Below are 15940 nucleotides of genomic sequence, written 5' to 3' on the forward strand. Positions count from 1 at the left end.
AAGTTTATATATTTTTTCCTGTTCCTCAAGCGATCATTTGTACTTGCTATTGTCTACTTGGATTCTTGTTATGTAAATTTTCTATTATAAATATCTATATATTATTTTTGGTGATATATCAACATTATAGAATATATCAGATGGACTTGTAGTATGTTATAAGGTAGAAGAAAGAAGCGTTAACCAAAAGCTTCCTTTTATGGCAACAGAAAACATAATTATGGCCATGGTCAAAGCTGGAGGCGACAAATAGAACAAAATTCGTGTGTTCCTTCAAGAATAAAGGAATGTAGCACGACAGAAAATTATCTAGTTGAAAGAATATGCAGGGCAGATTATTTTAAATCAACATACAACATCCTTGATACAGTGTTAGATGCCTCAACATCCATCGATCGAGCTACAATATAGGCAGAAAAATTCATGGAACTGAACGTGCAATTCAAAATAAAAAATATTTTTTGAAAACTAAAGCGCATGGAACGGCAATTCATAAACGAGAAAAAAATATACCTAAATATTAGTCAGTTAATGACAAAACATACTATAAGTTTATACATGTTTTCCTTCTCCTCAAGCGACCATTTGTACTTGCTTTTGCCTACTTGGATTCTTGTTATGTAAATTTTCTATTATGAATATCTACATTTTTTTTGTGATATCTCAACATTATAGAATATATCAGAAAGACTAGTAGCATATTATAAGGTAAAAGAAGAAGTGTTAACCAAAAGCTTCCTTTTATGGCAACAGAAAACATAATTATTGGCATGGTCAAAGCTGAAGGCGACAAATAGAACAAAATTCGTGTGTTCCTTCAAGAATAATCGAATGTTACACGACGGAAAATTACCTAGTTGAACAAACATGCAAGACAGATTATTTTAAACCAATATATCAAATCCTTGATACAGGGTTGGATGCCTCAACACCCATCGATCGAGCACCAATACAGGCAGAAAAATTCATGGAACTGACCGTGCAATTCAAAATAAAAAATATTTTTTGAAATCTAAAGCGCTTTGAACGGCTATTCATAAACGAGAGAAAAAAATATACCTAAATATTAGTCAGTTAATGACAAAACATACTATAAGTTTATACATGTTTTCCTGTTCCTCAAGCGACCATTTGTACTTGCTATTGCCTACTTGGATTCTTGTTATGTAAATTTTCTATTATGAATATCTATATTATTTTTGTGATATATCAACATTATAGAATATATCAGAAAGACTTGTAGTATATTATAAGGTAGAAGAAAAAAGTGTTAACCAAAAGCTTCCTTTTATGGCAACAGAAAACATAATTATGGGCATGGTCAAAGCTGGAGGCGACAAACAGAACAAAATTCGTGTGTTTCTTCAATAATAAGAGAATGAAGCGGGACGGAAGATTATCTAGTTGAAAGAATATGCAGGGCAGATTATTTTAAATCAACATATCAAATCCTTGATACAGTGTTGGATGCCTCAACAACCATCGATCGAGCACCAATACAGGCAGAAAAATTCATGGAACTGACCGTGCAATTCAAAATAAAAAATATTTTTTGAAAACTAAAGCGCATGGAACGGCTTTTCATAAACAAGAGAAAATATATACCTAAATATTAGTCAGTTAATGACAAAACATACTATAAGTTTATACATGTTTTCCTTTTCCTCAAGCGACCATTTGTACTTGCTATTGCCTACTTGGATTCTTGTTATGTAAATTTCTATTATAAATATCTATATTACTTTTTGTGATTTATCAACATTATAGAATATATCAGAAGGATCTGTAGTATATTATAAGGTAGAAGAAAGAAGTGTTTACCAAAAGCTTCCTTTTGTGGCAACAGAAAACATAATTATGGCCATAGTGATAGCTGGAGGCGACAAACAGAACAAAATTCGTGTGTTCCTTCAAGAATAAGGGAATGTAGCGGGACAGAAAATTATCTAGTTGAAAGAATATGCAGGGCAGATTATTTTAAACCAATACATCAAATCCTTGATACAGTGTTGGATACCTCAGCACCCATCGATCGAGCACCAATACAGGCAGAAATAATTCATGGAACTGAACGTACAATTCAAAATAAAAAATATTTTTTGAAAACTAAAGCGCATGGAACGGCTATTCATAAACGAGAAAAAAAAATATACCTAAATATTAGTCAGTAAAAGGACAAAACATACTATAAGTTACTCTATCTTTCCCGAACGTAGAGAACAAAAGTTTTTTTTTATTTCTTTGAGTAAGGTTAACAGAGTCTCCTGGTCATAGTATCTAAAAATTCATCTCAATATGATAATAATTCGTAAAAATTAAAATAAATCATTAACATTTATATTTTTTATTTGCATATGCCACTTTTGAGGATCTAAACAGTGATGAGAAAGTATTACAGAAGGGATAACGTTTATGTTTTTATGTTTTCTCCTGTAAATATTTCATTGATTGTTTCCAAATGTTCATGTAATCATCAAGAATTACCAGTTGTGACATTTTTGTAGTTTCTAAACGTTAAGTACATGTTTTACATGTATACTATCAATTTTTATATTTACTAATTAATGGCTGTCTGCTTAATTTTAATTGTGTTATTGTGCTATGGTCATTTTTGCATTCATGTCTTTCATTTTTGCTTATGTACTTTGTCTATGTAGTGCCTATATGCCATTTTGTTTTTCTTTGTTTGTATAGTGAATAAGATTATAACACAATGTTGACTGTTTTACCCTAATTTTTTACATTTTACCTATTATGTCTATTTGTTTTGCTCACACATTGTTGCTAATATAACGGGATTCAATATAACAGTTTTAATCCACCAATTTCTTCATAAGGAAATGCCTGTACCAAGTCAGGAATATGACAGTTAAATTTTCCTTGGTATTTTTGTTATTTTACTTTTCAACATATCTAATAGTTCTGGAAATTTGTTCAATGATTTATCACAATTTAAATGTATGCCCAATAATTTATCAAATAATCTGGTCATCAAGTCCACAAGGTTCACCTGGAACATTAAGGTATTGGAAAATGCTAATAATATGAACATTGAGAGGTCACTAAGGTTAACTTGATCTCACTTTTCTGGAACATACCCTTCAATACCATTTGGTTTGGATTGTTGTATTTGTTTTTCACCTATATAGTGCTTTACTTAGAGTTGTACTTCGACATCTTCTTTTTAACTTCTAAGATGGCGTCTATTATCGTAAATTTTAGCACTGTAAGACTTTTTGAAAAACTTTTTGTTTCCTGGTAGGACATCGTGCCATGATTAATTTGATATTTAGTTTAATGCTTTGGAACATGTACTATGTTTTGAAGCAAACTTTTCAGTTATTTGTGTCTTTTTATTGTGATATCGAATCATTGACAGTAAGCCATATTTATACTTTTATGGGATTTTTTTTTAAAGAAACACACGCATAGGTGTATCTATTGCCAACTATAAGATATACTCAGCAAATGTTAGAACTTTGCGAAGTACTCACTATTAATTTTGTACATACAAATGTTTTAAATTAAATCCTTATTATAGTATTTAATTAAAAATTCAAAATACCGTTCACCTGTTTTCTTGTTTATGTATCATACTAAAGTGTTCAAGTTTTATCTATGAACAAATCTATACTTAAGAGCATTATCTTCGTATCTGATCAGTAGCATATTGTCCAGAGCTATCAAAACAAGCCATTGCAACTGTACCATGTGGTGTACAGCTCACTCTACAGCCTAAAGACAAATGGTCTTTCTGAAGCTAAAAAGAACAAATATAAAGCAGGCTTGCCAATATATGATCAAACATATCCATCAACACACGAGTTTTATCTAATAAGGCATATCTTTTATTCAGGCGATGACGACTAAAAATAAGTGATTCAATGAAGCTGTCAAATAGTTAGTTACTGTTATCCTTGAAGACACCTTGTTGATCAACTATAATTAAACTTAATCAATTACTAGTACTCATCTAAAATAAACGTATACATGCTAGATTATACAGTCTTATGAATTGTCTACAAATAATTTTTCTGTGCTTTAAACTAGTTCCCTTCCCGCAATCTAAGAAAGTGTCATTAATTTTTTGTTAAAAATATGAAAATAACGGGAATTATTTATTTTGGAGCGTCAAAAACTCTTTTGATGTTTTAGATATATAACGTATTTTTGATGATCCGTTCAATTCGGTTGACTGTCATGACTCTGTACACAACAATTCCCCACAATCTTATAAAACAGAAGCTATCTTATTCAATTAAATGGTATGTGGTCCTTTGAAAAATCTGACGGTAGATTTATTTGCCTGAACTCATATAAAGGTTGCACTTTGTAAATACAACTGTTTCTCAAACCACGCCTCTTTTGGGGAGATATTTAATATTCATAGGTATGTTAATTTGTTAACGTACTGGTTCCCATTGATGATCTCTGTGTTTCATCTCATAGAGACATCACTTGGGAATGTAACCAGTATAGAAAAACATGGTAGCGGCTAAATTTTAATTCTTAGGAGGTCCAAAAATGGAGGTAAGGGTAGTATAGAATTTTAGTATAAGTTTAAACTCTTAGAAGTTCAGGGCATATAAATGTTGAAAATATGCCGCACAGCCCTATATTTTGACCTTTGAATAAAATAGTAGTGCATATAAACTTTCCGTTCTGGGATATTATTTTTCACGAAACTTCATAGTAAAAGTGTCACAGTTTTAGCCGCAAAGGGAGTTCCTATGGGAAATTGCATTGTCTGTATTTACAGAATTGCAACCTATATAGGGTTAAATAATAGAACATACAGAATTTCACAAAATCTGGTTTATCTCAGAGATTTTAAAGAATTTAACTCAAATATGAAGTTTTATAAATATTTCATGAAGATTGAGAAAATCCTGGGCCTTAACTATGATGACTCAGCATAAATTCACAGTTTACAGTATGCATGGTTTACTTAAAGCCCTGAATTCAAAATAAATTCATAATATATGCCTATTTGTAATTTAAATTGTTTAGAAGTGCTTATATTTACTCTTCGCAGTAATAGCAACTCATTGATCCTTCCTAAATATTTCTGGTGGGGTGTTTTTGTCCTGTCGATAACCCAAAAGTAAGCCGTAACGCCTAAATGTGCTTTTTTGTGACTGCGGCATAAAAAAGTACAAGCTAGAATTACAAAAAGACCTCAGTAAAACTTACAATAGTGTGTTCTATCCTAAATATGTAGTAAATATTCCACATTGCTAGAAACAGGGAAAAAAATTAGGAAATGTGAGGCCCCTTTGGCAAAACACAGAGAAAAATGCCTACCCCTGAGTCAAAAAAACAGATAATTTAACTTGTAAATGCTATGATTTTTTTATTTTAAAGGTCTTTTATAAAGTAAACAAAAACTGTGCTAGGAAGTTATGCAAAAATCAGATGTAAGCAGTCATTTCTATCAAACTTTTAGTGAATTTATGCACCAGACTGATATCTTCATAAATACAACTTTTGCAAATATGGCTTTGTTTAAACACTTCTAGGACATATATTAACTAACTTATGTTAGATATATGGTTAGGGATGATACTGTTGTGACAAGAATTCTAAACTGACCATTTGAGGCAGAAATTGTGAACTTTGGTTGACAAATAGGCATACAGTAAGATGTGGACTGGAGACACAGGCAGGATTGGATACTTTGTATAATCTTGAATGTTGGAATGCTTAACTATTAAACAATACATTTATAGTATTCTAAAATGCTTTCAATTTGTTATCAGAATAGTTTCAAACAGATTTTAGACAGTTCATGTCAGAAAACATGCACATAGGGTAAGCTGGCAATAATTAGAGTCTTGTTTTCAAAATCTTTAAAAAATTGAAACAGGGGTAGGGGTATAAAATGTACTGTAAAAGGAGACTTAGAGTATATGCAGTGATTTCTTTAAGGCTATAATTCTGATAAATAAGTATTGTTGTGAGAAAAAGTGTTTTTAGAGAGTTTTCTATTTGAATAAATGTTTGTATAGGTTGCACTTTGTAAATACAGCTGTTTCTCAAACCACGCCTCTTTTGGGGAGATATTTAATATTCATAGGTATGTTAATTTGTTAACGTACTGGTTCCCATTGATGATCTCTGTGTTTCATCACATAGAGACATCACTTGGGAATGTAACCAGTATAGAAAAACATGGTAGCGGCTAAATTTTAATTCTTAGGAGGTCCAAAAATGGAGGTAAGGGTAGTATAGAATTTTAGTATAAGTTTAAACTCTAAGAAGTTCAGGGCATATAAATGTTGAAAATATGCCGCACAGCCCTATATTTTGACCTTTGAATAAAATAGTAGTGCATATAAACTTTCCGTTCTGGGATATTATTTTTCACGAAACTTCATAGTAAAAGTGTCACAGTTTTAGCCGCAAAGGGAGTTCCTATGGGAAATTGCATTGTCTGTATTTACAGAATTGCAACCTAAAGGTTATTATGCTAAATATACTTACTAGAACTGTGATGAAATATTTAAAGCTGTCAATTTCTCGTTAAACACATCCATGTACGTTTCGTCAAGAAAGTGTACGACAGATTGTAGGTATTCCAATGGGCATCCTTTTAATAGTAGACTTGCACCTGTAATGTAATGAATCACAGTTTAGGACCAAATTCAGTAAAGAGCGTCGTCTAAATTCTATTTCATCGATAAATTTAATAACACTTACCGTTACGCATCTATAAACAACTGTCATACAAGTTGAAGGTTTAGTTAGCTAAAAAACCAGGTTAAACCCACCATTTTCTTTGGAAAATGTCTGTACCAAGTAAGGAATATGACAGTCGTTCCGTTGGTTGATATAGTCTAACGTTAGATTTTGTCCGGTTTTCTGGACTTTTTTTAATTTACCTTGGAGTACGGTATTTCTCCTTATACTGTTTGATATCGGATGCTTTTAACTATCAATAATACTCTAAAAATACTGCAATGGAAACTTACTTTAAAAAAGAATGTTGTTTATAGAGCCCGTAAAATTTGGTATGATCAATGTAAGCTGGATGATTATTTGGATCAACATATTAATTATATTTTTTTATATGTACTAACATTGATTGTTTTGTTATAAATCAGGCCGTTGTCTTCCTCGTTGAACGTTTGAATGATTTCATGTTTCGTCACATCAGGGCCCTTTATATATGACTATAATGTATCAGTTTTTCTCATTGTTGAAGGCGTCATGGTGACATATAGTTACTATTATACATATCATTTGGTGGATAGTTGTATTATTTGCAATCATACCATACATACTTATTTTGATGTAAAATTATTAAAGTATGATAAATACTTCAATTTCTAATGTAATAAAATTATTCAATGTGTTATACTGATATTCAAAGAAATATAAACAGGTTATCTACTAATAACTAGTGTGAAAAGACCTCAGACCTCAGACAAAGTTGAACCTAAACGAATTTGAATATTCTTTTAGACCCTTAGATGTATTCGGTCTTGCTCCTTTTTGGGTTCCATACTACTCCCTCAGTCTGTTGCCTTAATTGATGATATAGCTCTTCATTTTTCAGGTATGAACGTTCCTGTTGATAGAAAATCCAGAAAAGTGCCTTGAACTCATCGCTTGTAGACTTTTTGTTTAGTTCATCTTTTATCATGTTGTGTTGCTGAAATTTATTGTCTGCTGTGTGTGAATGTTGCAAATAATGAATGTCTTGTTGCACTCAAAATTGTCTTAAGATGTTTTGTTAAACTATTTTTGCATGATACTACAAGCACAGCAATGTATCTGGCTGTGAACTTTGTTAGTGTATATTTTACAATTCTTTAAATTCAGATAAAAAAAAGAATTCGAAATTGTGTAATATCATTTTGTTTGGCTTGTTAAACTATGGATTGTGGAGTGCAAAGGACATTTAAACAGTTTTCCTTTATAAGTATAGAAGTATTTATTTTAAAATAAATGATTATTACTAATGATCGAATTGTATAAAAAAAAATGTATTCGTTGTTTTTTTCAGGTCGTTTAGTTTGAATATCTAATATAGTAACTGTCATATACGTCATAGTTCACTGTTATGTTTGTGTGATGTATAGTCAATTTGAGTTGGTAATTTGTCATGTTGATTTTAACTTTGAATTTTTTGAAACGAACTTTAAAAAATACTTTGATGTGTTACTTATATAGCTAGAAACAATTTAACATAAAAAACAATACCCAAGCTTCTAATATTACAATTTGATTTAACTATTAAATTGATACAGAGTTATTAGATGACGTATTGTGCATAAGATATAATAATATACAAGAGACATAATATGAGGTCTTTGTAACTGTACTTATATATTTTACAAAAATGTAGTTGTGTTTTTCCTGACAAATATATACATACACGTTGTATGGATGGTACAGTGTTCTTTATTTCTTCATCATTGGTGTACATGTTCACAATGAACTACACATATTATTCTTATTCAATTCGATCAGTGGAAACAATCAATTATTTAAAAAAGGTTAACAATATGATCGGGTAAATAAAAAGCAACTTTCCAATTAAGGTTTATCAAAAGATAATTTCCCAGTTTCAATCCCCTTTCATTTACATTGAAAGAGTTGTTCCTGCTTTGTTTCATAAAAAAGAATGACCTACATAGATGCAAGCGTCTTGTCTTGGGATGGGATAAATCGTACTTTGTAAAGAATCAATATGATTCAAACAAAAAATTCTCTGAAACTGACATTATCAAGATGACTGATTTCTTAATTGACAACATATTTATTACGTTTACAAACTATCGGCAGTCCTATGTGAACCAACTTTGCTGATCTTCTGGCCGACGTGTTCCTTTATTCATATGAGGCTGACTTAATACAGAAACTCATAAGGAAGAATGAAAAGAAGTTATCACAATCCTTTAACTTCACTTTCCGCTATATAGATGATGTTCTCTCACTAAATAATTCAAAATTTAGTGACTATGCTGAACGCATCTATCCCATCGAACTTGCGATAAATGATACAACAGATACAGTTTAGTCTGCCTTATATTTCGACTTTGACAATGACGATGAGAGTCGGTTGAAAACAAAACTTTACGACAAAAAAGATGATTTTAGCTTCCCAATTGTGTTCTTTCCATATCTATGTAGTATCATTCCAGCAGCGCTTGAATACGGAGTATATATCTCCTTGTTGATACGTTATTCCAGGGCTTGTGTTTCCTATCATGATTTCTTTGATAGAGGGTTGCTGCTCACAAGGAAGCTATTAGCTAAGAGTTCCAAGTAGTGAAGTTGAAATCATCCCTTCGTAAATTTTACGGACGCCATTACGAGTTGGTTCACCGTTATGAAGTATCTGTTTCACAGTTGACAACGGATATGTTCAAATTGTCGTAACTACAATCCCGTCCCCTTTTCTTCGAATGTGACCTACCGAATTAGACTTATCACCGGGTTCGTACTAACATGAGCAAAACGTGGAGCAGGATCTGCTTACCCTTTTCGGAGCACCTGAGATCACCCCTAGTTTTTAGTGAGGTTCGAGTTGCTCAGTCTTTGTTTTTTTATGTTGTGATTTGTGATTTGTGTATTGTTGTTTGTCTGTTTGTCTTTTTCTTTTTTAGCCATGGAGTTGTCAGTTTATTTTCGACTTATGAGTTTGAATGTTCATTTGGTATCCTTCGCCCCTTTTTTATTGTGCAGATATATAATTTCTCATTATTTTCTGTGTCAATCAATACATTTTACTTCAATTTTTGCATAAGTGAGACATCGCAAACATTTTTTTGTCTAGTTTAGTTTATTAGGATGCATTCTGTGGAAAGGAAGAAAAGGCATTTCAAATTCCAGATTTTTAAAAATTATTCCTATAAAATGCATTTGAATTTTATTTATCCAGTTTTTGCTATGCCGTAAATTTTTTCAAGGTGCATAGGTTTGTCTGTACTCATAATAAACCTTTTCCTGCAAACACAGCAATTGTCAATTCCTTAAAGCGAATCTTCATGTAAATAAAAAATTATTGCACTACAGGAATGAACGCCAAAAATAAAAACAAAATATTATAGCGTAATAATTACTATACTAAATACAGTAAAAGGGGGTTATATAAAATGTATAAAGTTGAGTATGTGCCCGTCTGAATATTTAACTTTCAGACAAATGATATCGCATGCAAAAACATGAAATTTAAAAAAGTTATTGAATATATAAACATTGTCGTTATTTTACAAAAATGAAAAATATGCATCAGAAACAAAAATCTATAGTAAATTTTATACCAAACAGGTATTTCTTATCATAATTGTACTTACTTTCAATTCCAATTATGACAAAAGATACATTCCCAAAAGAAATTTCACAATATATAATCAAATAACAAGCTAGTGCATGATGTATACTAATATACAGAAATAACTCATGTTGACAATAAGTCAGTCATATGTTTAAATTAAAATGTTTAGGATCAATGATCAGTAATAGGTTATGTATATTTCTTTGTGTATTTAAAACTGACTATCTATATATCTCATATGTTTATAAAACATGTTCATTGTTTAACCCTGTTTGAACAAAGTATATTATAAACAGAAGTCTTTCAATATATGTTTTATGCTATCTTTAAACAAACAATTGTTTTTAAAATAACCTCATATACAAATAAATACAGCTGTTTATTTATTTTAAGTGCACGTATTTGATATGCGTTTCAATAGATTAAATTCATTATTGAACTATTTTTCATAATTGCCAAGTTTTTGACCCTTATTGTTACTTTTATTGTGAGTATCATCGAACAGGACAGACTTCTTATTAGATAACAATTTTATTTTAAAATGTAAGGAAAGATAAAATTTCCTTTCATTTTCACGCTAGATTGATTCATTGGTGTTTGCTTTACGCACAAATAGGCTATATCACGTAGAAATCACTGTCTTAAAAACAATTATTCTTACCAATTTTTCTATATAAAAATAAGGAGATGTGAGTATTTATGCAGGTGACACACTTTTACATACTGGTGGCTATCTGTTCTGTTAATGGTACATTTTAATATTTGTTAAGCTAAGCTTATTCTTAACATGTATAACAGGTTACAATATCTAAGCCTTACACAAATAAAATAGGAAAGTTATAAATCGGGAACATGTAAACAGAAGTTGGAAACCGTCGTCCAGTCATGAGACCCTCCCTGGTCAGACAGTGAAGACGAACTCTATATCAATATTCCCAGAGACCTTACTAACAATATTACATACAATAATAATAAAAATATATGTAATGCTCATAAAAAAAAAATGAAAACAACACTTATAAATTTCATGCGTCCGAAGCGCTGTTTGGATTTACCTTCAAAACAGTTGAAGAACTATATTATCAAAAAGGACCTAAACAAATATCTAAATCCACCCAACTTTGCCTATTGGAGTTGAAACCAAAGTTTCTAATTATTTCAAAATTTATTAAAGGCTTATTTTAGAAAGGTTTTTTCAAATGTCTTTGCAAGTTTGTTGGTTAACTATAAACGACCAACGCGAAAGTAGGAGTGTCTATTGAGTAGCCAGAAAATCGCATTGACAAACCTACAGCCTACTCTAAACCGGAACACTATGATTGCCAATGAGACAACTCTCAACCAGTGATCAAATGAAGTATAAGTTACCAACTATAGGTACGGCATTCAACAATTAGCAAAATCTCACCATACAGTAACCTATAAAAGGTCAAGAAAGGACAAATGTAAATCAATTCAAACGAGAAAACTAACGGCCTGATTTATGTACAAAACTTTAAACAAAAACCAATTATGATATACAGCAACAAACGACAACCACTGGATCACAGGTTACTGGCTTTGGACAGGCAAATATAGAATGTGGCGGGGATAAAAATGTCTGCTGGTGTCGAAACCGCCCTATACCTGGGACATTGGTGTAATAGCACAACATAAGAACTAACAATAAATGTCAGTTGATAAGAGCTTAAGTCATCAGATGGACAAAAAGCGCAAAAAAATGACAAAAACACAAAAGGCACAAAGTATTGGCAGTTACTGAAAGCTAATGTGTCAATAACAAAACTAATTAAAAAAAACATGCAAATAAGACTGAATTATCAATCAGTTCACATACAACATCCAATAGATTCAATGTTAAGACGTCATTTACAGTCAGAGAAAAATATAACCTTGTGCAATGCCATAGTAAAAGTATCGACATATTGTAGGACCGTTAATGTTAATATGTGTATAACAATAAAATTTAGTTTGGTTTCAATTTATTGATAACACAATCAATATCTTTACCGATAAAAACAGTATTCAAAGATCGAGTAACAATGTTAAATTGGTTTATACTAATATGAGCAACACGACGGGTGCCACATGTGAAGCAGGATCTGCTTACCTTTCCGGAGCACCTGAGATCACCCCAGTCTTTGGTAGGGTTTGTGTTGCTTAATCTTTAGTTTTCTATGTGTGTTTTGTGTGCTATTGTTTGTCTGTTTGCCTTTTTCTTTTTTAGCCATTGCGTTGTCAGTTTATTTTTGATTTATGAGTTTGAATGTCCCTCTGGTATCTTTCGCCCCTCTTTAGTAACCTTTTGGGATATATTTATTAAGAGGATCGATAAGTTTACCCGGGTCGTATCTAAATTTACGGGCTTGGTAATCAACATCCATCCCAGTAAAAATGAGGATGTGCTATTCCGTATGTAATAAGTTTTCTACAATAAAAATAAACTTGCAGTCCAAATCTTTGTATCTATGAAAAATTTTTGTAAAGGTTTTAAGTAATTTGTGGTAAAGAAATCCTTGACTTAATAATTAACTTGGGATATATATACACACCGTCAGATGGTGCCAGCGGGTCATCGCCGTTCCAAAAAAGGATAGGGAACGAAATATTGTCCCTTTAGTCGTAAATATGTGTGTAGAGTTTCCCGTGTAAAACTGAAAGATCTAAATCTAGGAAAGGACAGTTATTGCTGTTTACATCTGAATTATTTGAAGTTTCTTTGTGACCATTTCGGCAGTATATGTAGAGAATTCTTAACTATTTGATGAAAAAATATCATCGAGAAGACAGTAAGTGGTGTTGTATTTATCAATTTTATGGATTTTACACTGGTCTTTACTGAATTTGATCATACACTTTGATTTATAAGAACATAGGAACAAGTATGCTTCATCTGGCTTTAAATATTTGTAATCAGTCAAGGAAAGTTTATGTACGAATTCAACCACTAGAGTATCCCAGCTAGCACAATAATGATTGTAGAAAGTGTATGACTGTACTCCAAAGAATAATATATTTTTACTTAATGTTTTAAAAACGTAGTTCTTAAACATTTGTAATAATATTTTAACTACATTATAACATGAAAGATGTTTTCAAAGGGCATTGACACATCATGACATCATTGTTTTTTTTTGCCTGCTAGACATTCAATGTGTTATAGTAGTGTAAGGCGTAGTCCAATGTCCATTAATGAAACACTTCACACAGCAAATCAGAAAACTTTATTCTCTTTATATGTTAACTTCTTTTTACAACTTTCGTGTACTTTCCACCACATTAATACTTACATATATAATTATAATTCTTATATATGATTTGCATATTAGGGAATGCGTTTATATGATTGGTCGAGAGGGCTTCAGGAAGTAGCTCTTGACCTTATTTATTTTTCGATAGACGACGTTGACGAAACTACTTTTTGTAACCAATGTAACAGATGGCGGCGATAATAACACAAACCGGCTTGACGTTAAAAATATCTATTTTCGCTTCGCGTTCATCGTTCAATTAAATAAGAAACACAAAATATTCATTTGAATGATAATAACATATTTTTGTAGTTTATATTTTATCAGATAGCAAATTTCATGGTGAATATTTTTTAGCGTTAACCAAAAAATATATTCATGCACCATGCCAGATATACAATTAACGTGTGATACAGGTTACGACTGGGGAAATTGAATTTCTTATCTCCAATTTTAAAGAATTATACGGATAAAACGCATTTTTAAAGGAATTTATTGGTGTATTAACTGGACCAACTTACAAACATATCATACCTTCGGACTTTTATTTGTTTGTGAGTGAATTGGTCCAGTTCATATGTCAGTGAATTTGTGAAATCCCTGAATTTGTTAGGGATTTTATAGAATCACTGAAAATAGTGTTAGGGATTTTGTAAAATCCCTGATTATAAGTTTAAACTTGATTTTAGAAATGTGTTTTTTATGACCAATGATTTTGAAATATACTTTTTAATAAACACTACAAGGTGAATCATAAATAAAAGGCATATGAACTGCTATTAAGACTTCAATATACTTATTTTTGCATGATAAGTTTTGGCGACATACACTTTACATAATTGCCCTGCTTTTCCATAGGCACATCTATTTTGTTCTCATCTATATTTTCCAGAACATCCACATTAAAAAAACCCTTGTTTATGACAAATGCGGACGAGACCGTCATTACCATACGCGTATGATGCAAATACACCGAGGATAAACAACGTGCATATGCTGGCATTGTACTAATTGATTCCGGCGTTTGTACGGAATCGGTGGGTTCAAACTTGTTTCTAGTGTACGACCCTAACAAAATGCTATGTCTGATAATTGTTTCTTAAGTCAACCTTTCCACGATCAACAACTGGAATAGAAATATCAACATTATATCCAATGTCTACTTCTTCTAAAACTCTATTATACTAAATTAACATACGATTAGCTTGTTTTACCATTGACTGAGAAGCCTTTGCAAGTTCATTTCCGTATCACACAGAGAGAGAGCAAATTAATTTTGACGGATACTTTTCTGTTATGTCCAATATTCCACATAAAGCATGTATAGTTTTTACAAGAAGAACACGAAGTTGCATTCAATTGAGTTGCTTGACATACAACACACATGCATATCAGTTTGGGGTTCAATAGGTCGAGGCTCAAAAATGTCCATTTGTTCATCATCAGTTGTACATGTGTGTTCATCTTTAGTATTTATATTGAGTTCCAATGTTTGCTAAATCTGACACATGATCTTCGCTGTCAATTTTAGCTACAAGTTCATCAGAAGTGAGGATGATGTTAGCCCAACTTTTGCATCTACCACAAGTATAGCTTTGTATGGAGCTCTGTTTATGCCGGAATGGTGACTCCTGTTCTCAAATTGTACAAATTTGACATCAACAGGCTAGTCTTTGCAATGGTTATCTTGCACCCATGTGATAACCATATCCTTGACATCATCATTAGCTCGCTCAACGCTGCCTTGATTCTAAGTGTGTCGAGATTTACCATGAACAATTTTACATTACGTTTAATTTTATTTGGATTTTATGATTGATGAAATTGTGGAAACTTATTTAAAATTGGCCTATTTTTGCTTGGCTAGATACTTATTCATAGAAATGCTGTTTTTTAAATTTTGTTATTATTATTTTGTGTATATGAATGCACTTTAATAGGCTACAAATCAATAATACAACACTTATTTACTTTTTATATATCAATTTTCATGTCACAATAAGATGCCCTCGTCCTGATATGTATGTTATATTTGCTACTGTATCTCATAGCCTAAACCAATCAATTTTTTACTCTTTGAATATATGTTTTTCCTCCTCTTATCACGACGATAACTCCAATGAACTGTCTTTATATTTCCTTTATATTTAAATTTGATATAATTGGTTAAATACTTTTTGGTAATTTCAGAAACACTATAATAAACATTAACTTACTTTCGAACAAGGTAATAATAAGAGCGTTCTCTGGCTGTTTGCCAATAGGCCTAAGTTCCAAAATTTCTTCATACTTTTCCCGGTTTCATATGTTACATTTTATTTTTCCCTCAATTATTTGAAGTTATTTTTTGTGTATATGCTTGCTTTTGATTTAAAAAAACATCTTTGTCAGAGCTATTTTTCTA

General features: G+C 31.4%; 1 long non-coding RNA gene across 1 annotated transcript; it reads right to left on the reverse strand.

Annotated features, from left to right (window-relative positions):
- Positions 1 to 6478: 6478 nt before the first annotated feature.
- On the reverse strand, positions 6479 to 10385 carry LOC127739028 (uncharacterized). The gene is made up of 2 exons (XR_008000248.1): positions 10305 to 10385; positions 6479 to 6610 (listed from the first exon to the last, which is right to left on the reverse strand). It is a non-coding gene; the product is annotated as an uncharacterized LOC127739028 (long non-coding RNA).
- Positions 10386 to 15940: the final 5555 nt, after the last annotated feature.

This window comes from Mytilus californianus, unplaced genomic scaffold (assembly GCF_021869535.1).
Source record: "Mytilus californianus isolate M0D057914Y unplaced genomic scaffold, xbMytCali1.0.p SCAF_4, whole genome shotgun sequence".
Lineage (NCBI taxonomy): Eukaryota > Metazoa > Mollusca > Bivalvia > Mytilida > Mytilidae > Mytilus > Mytilus californianus.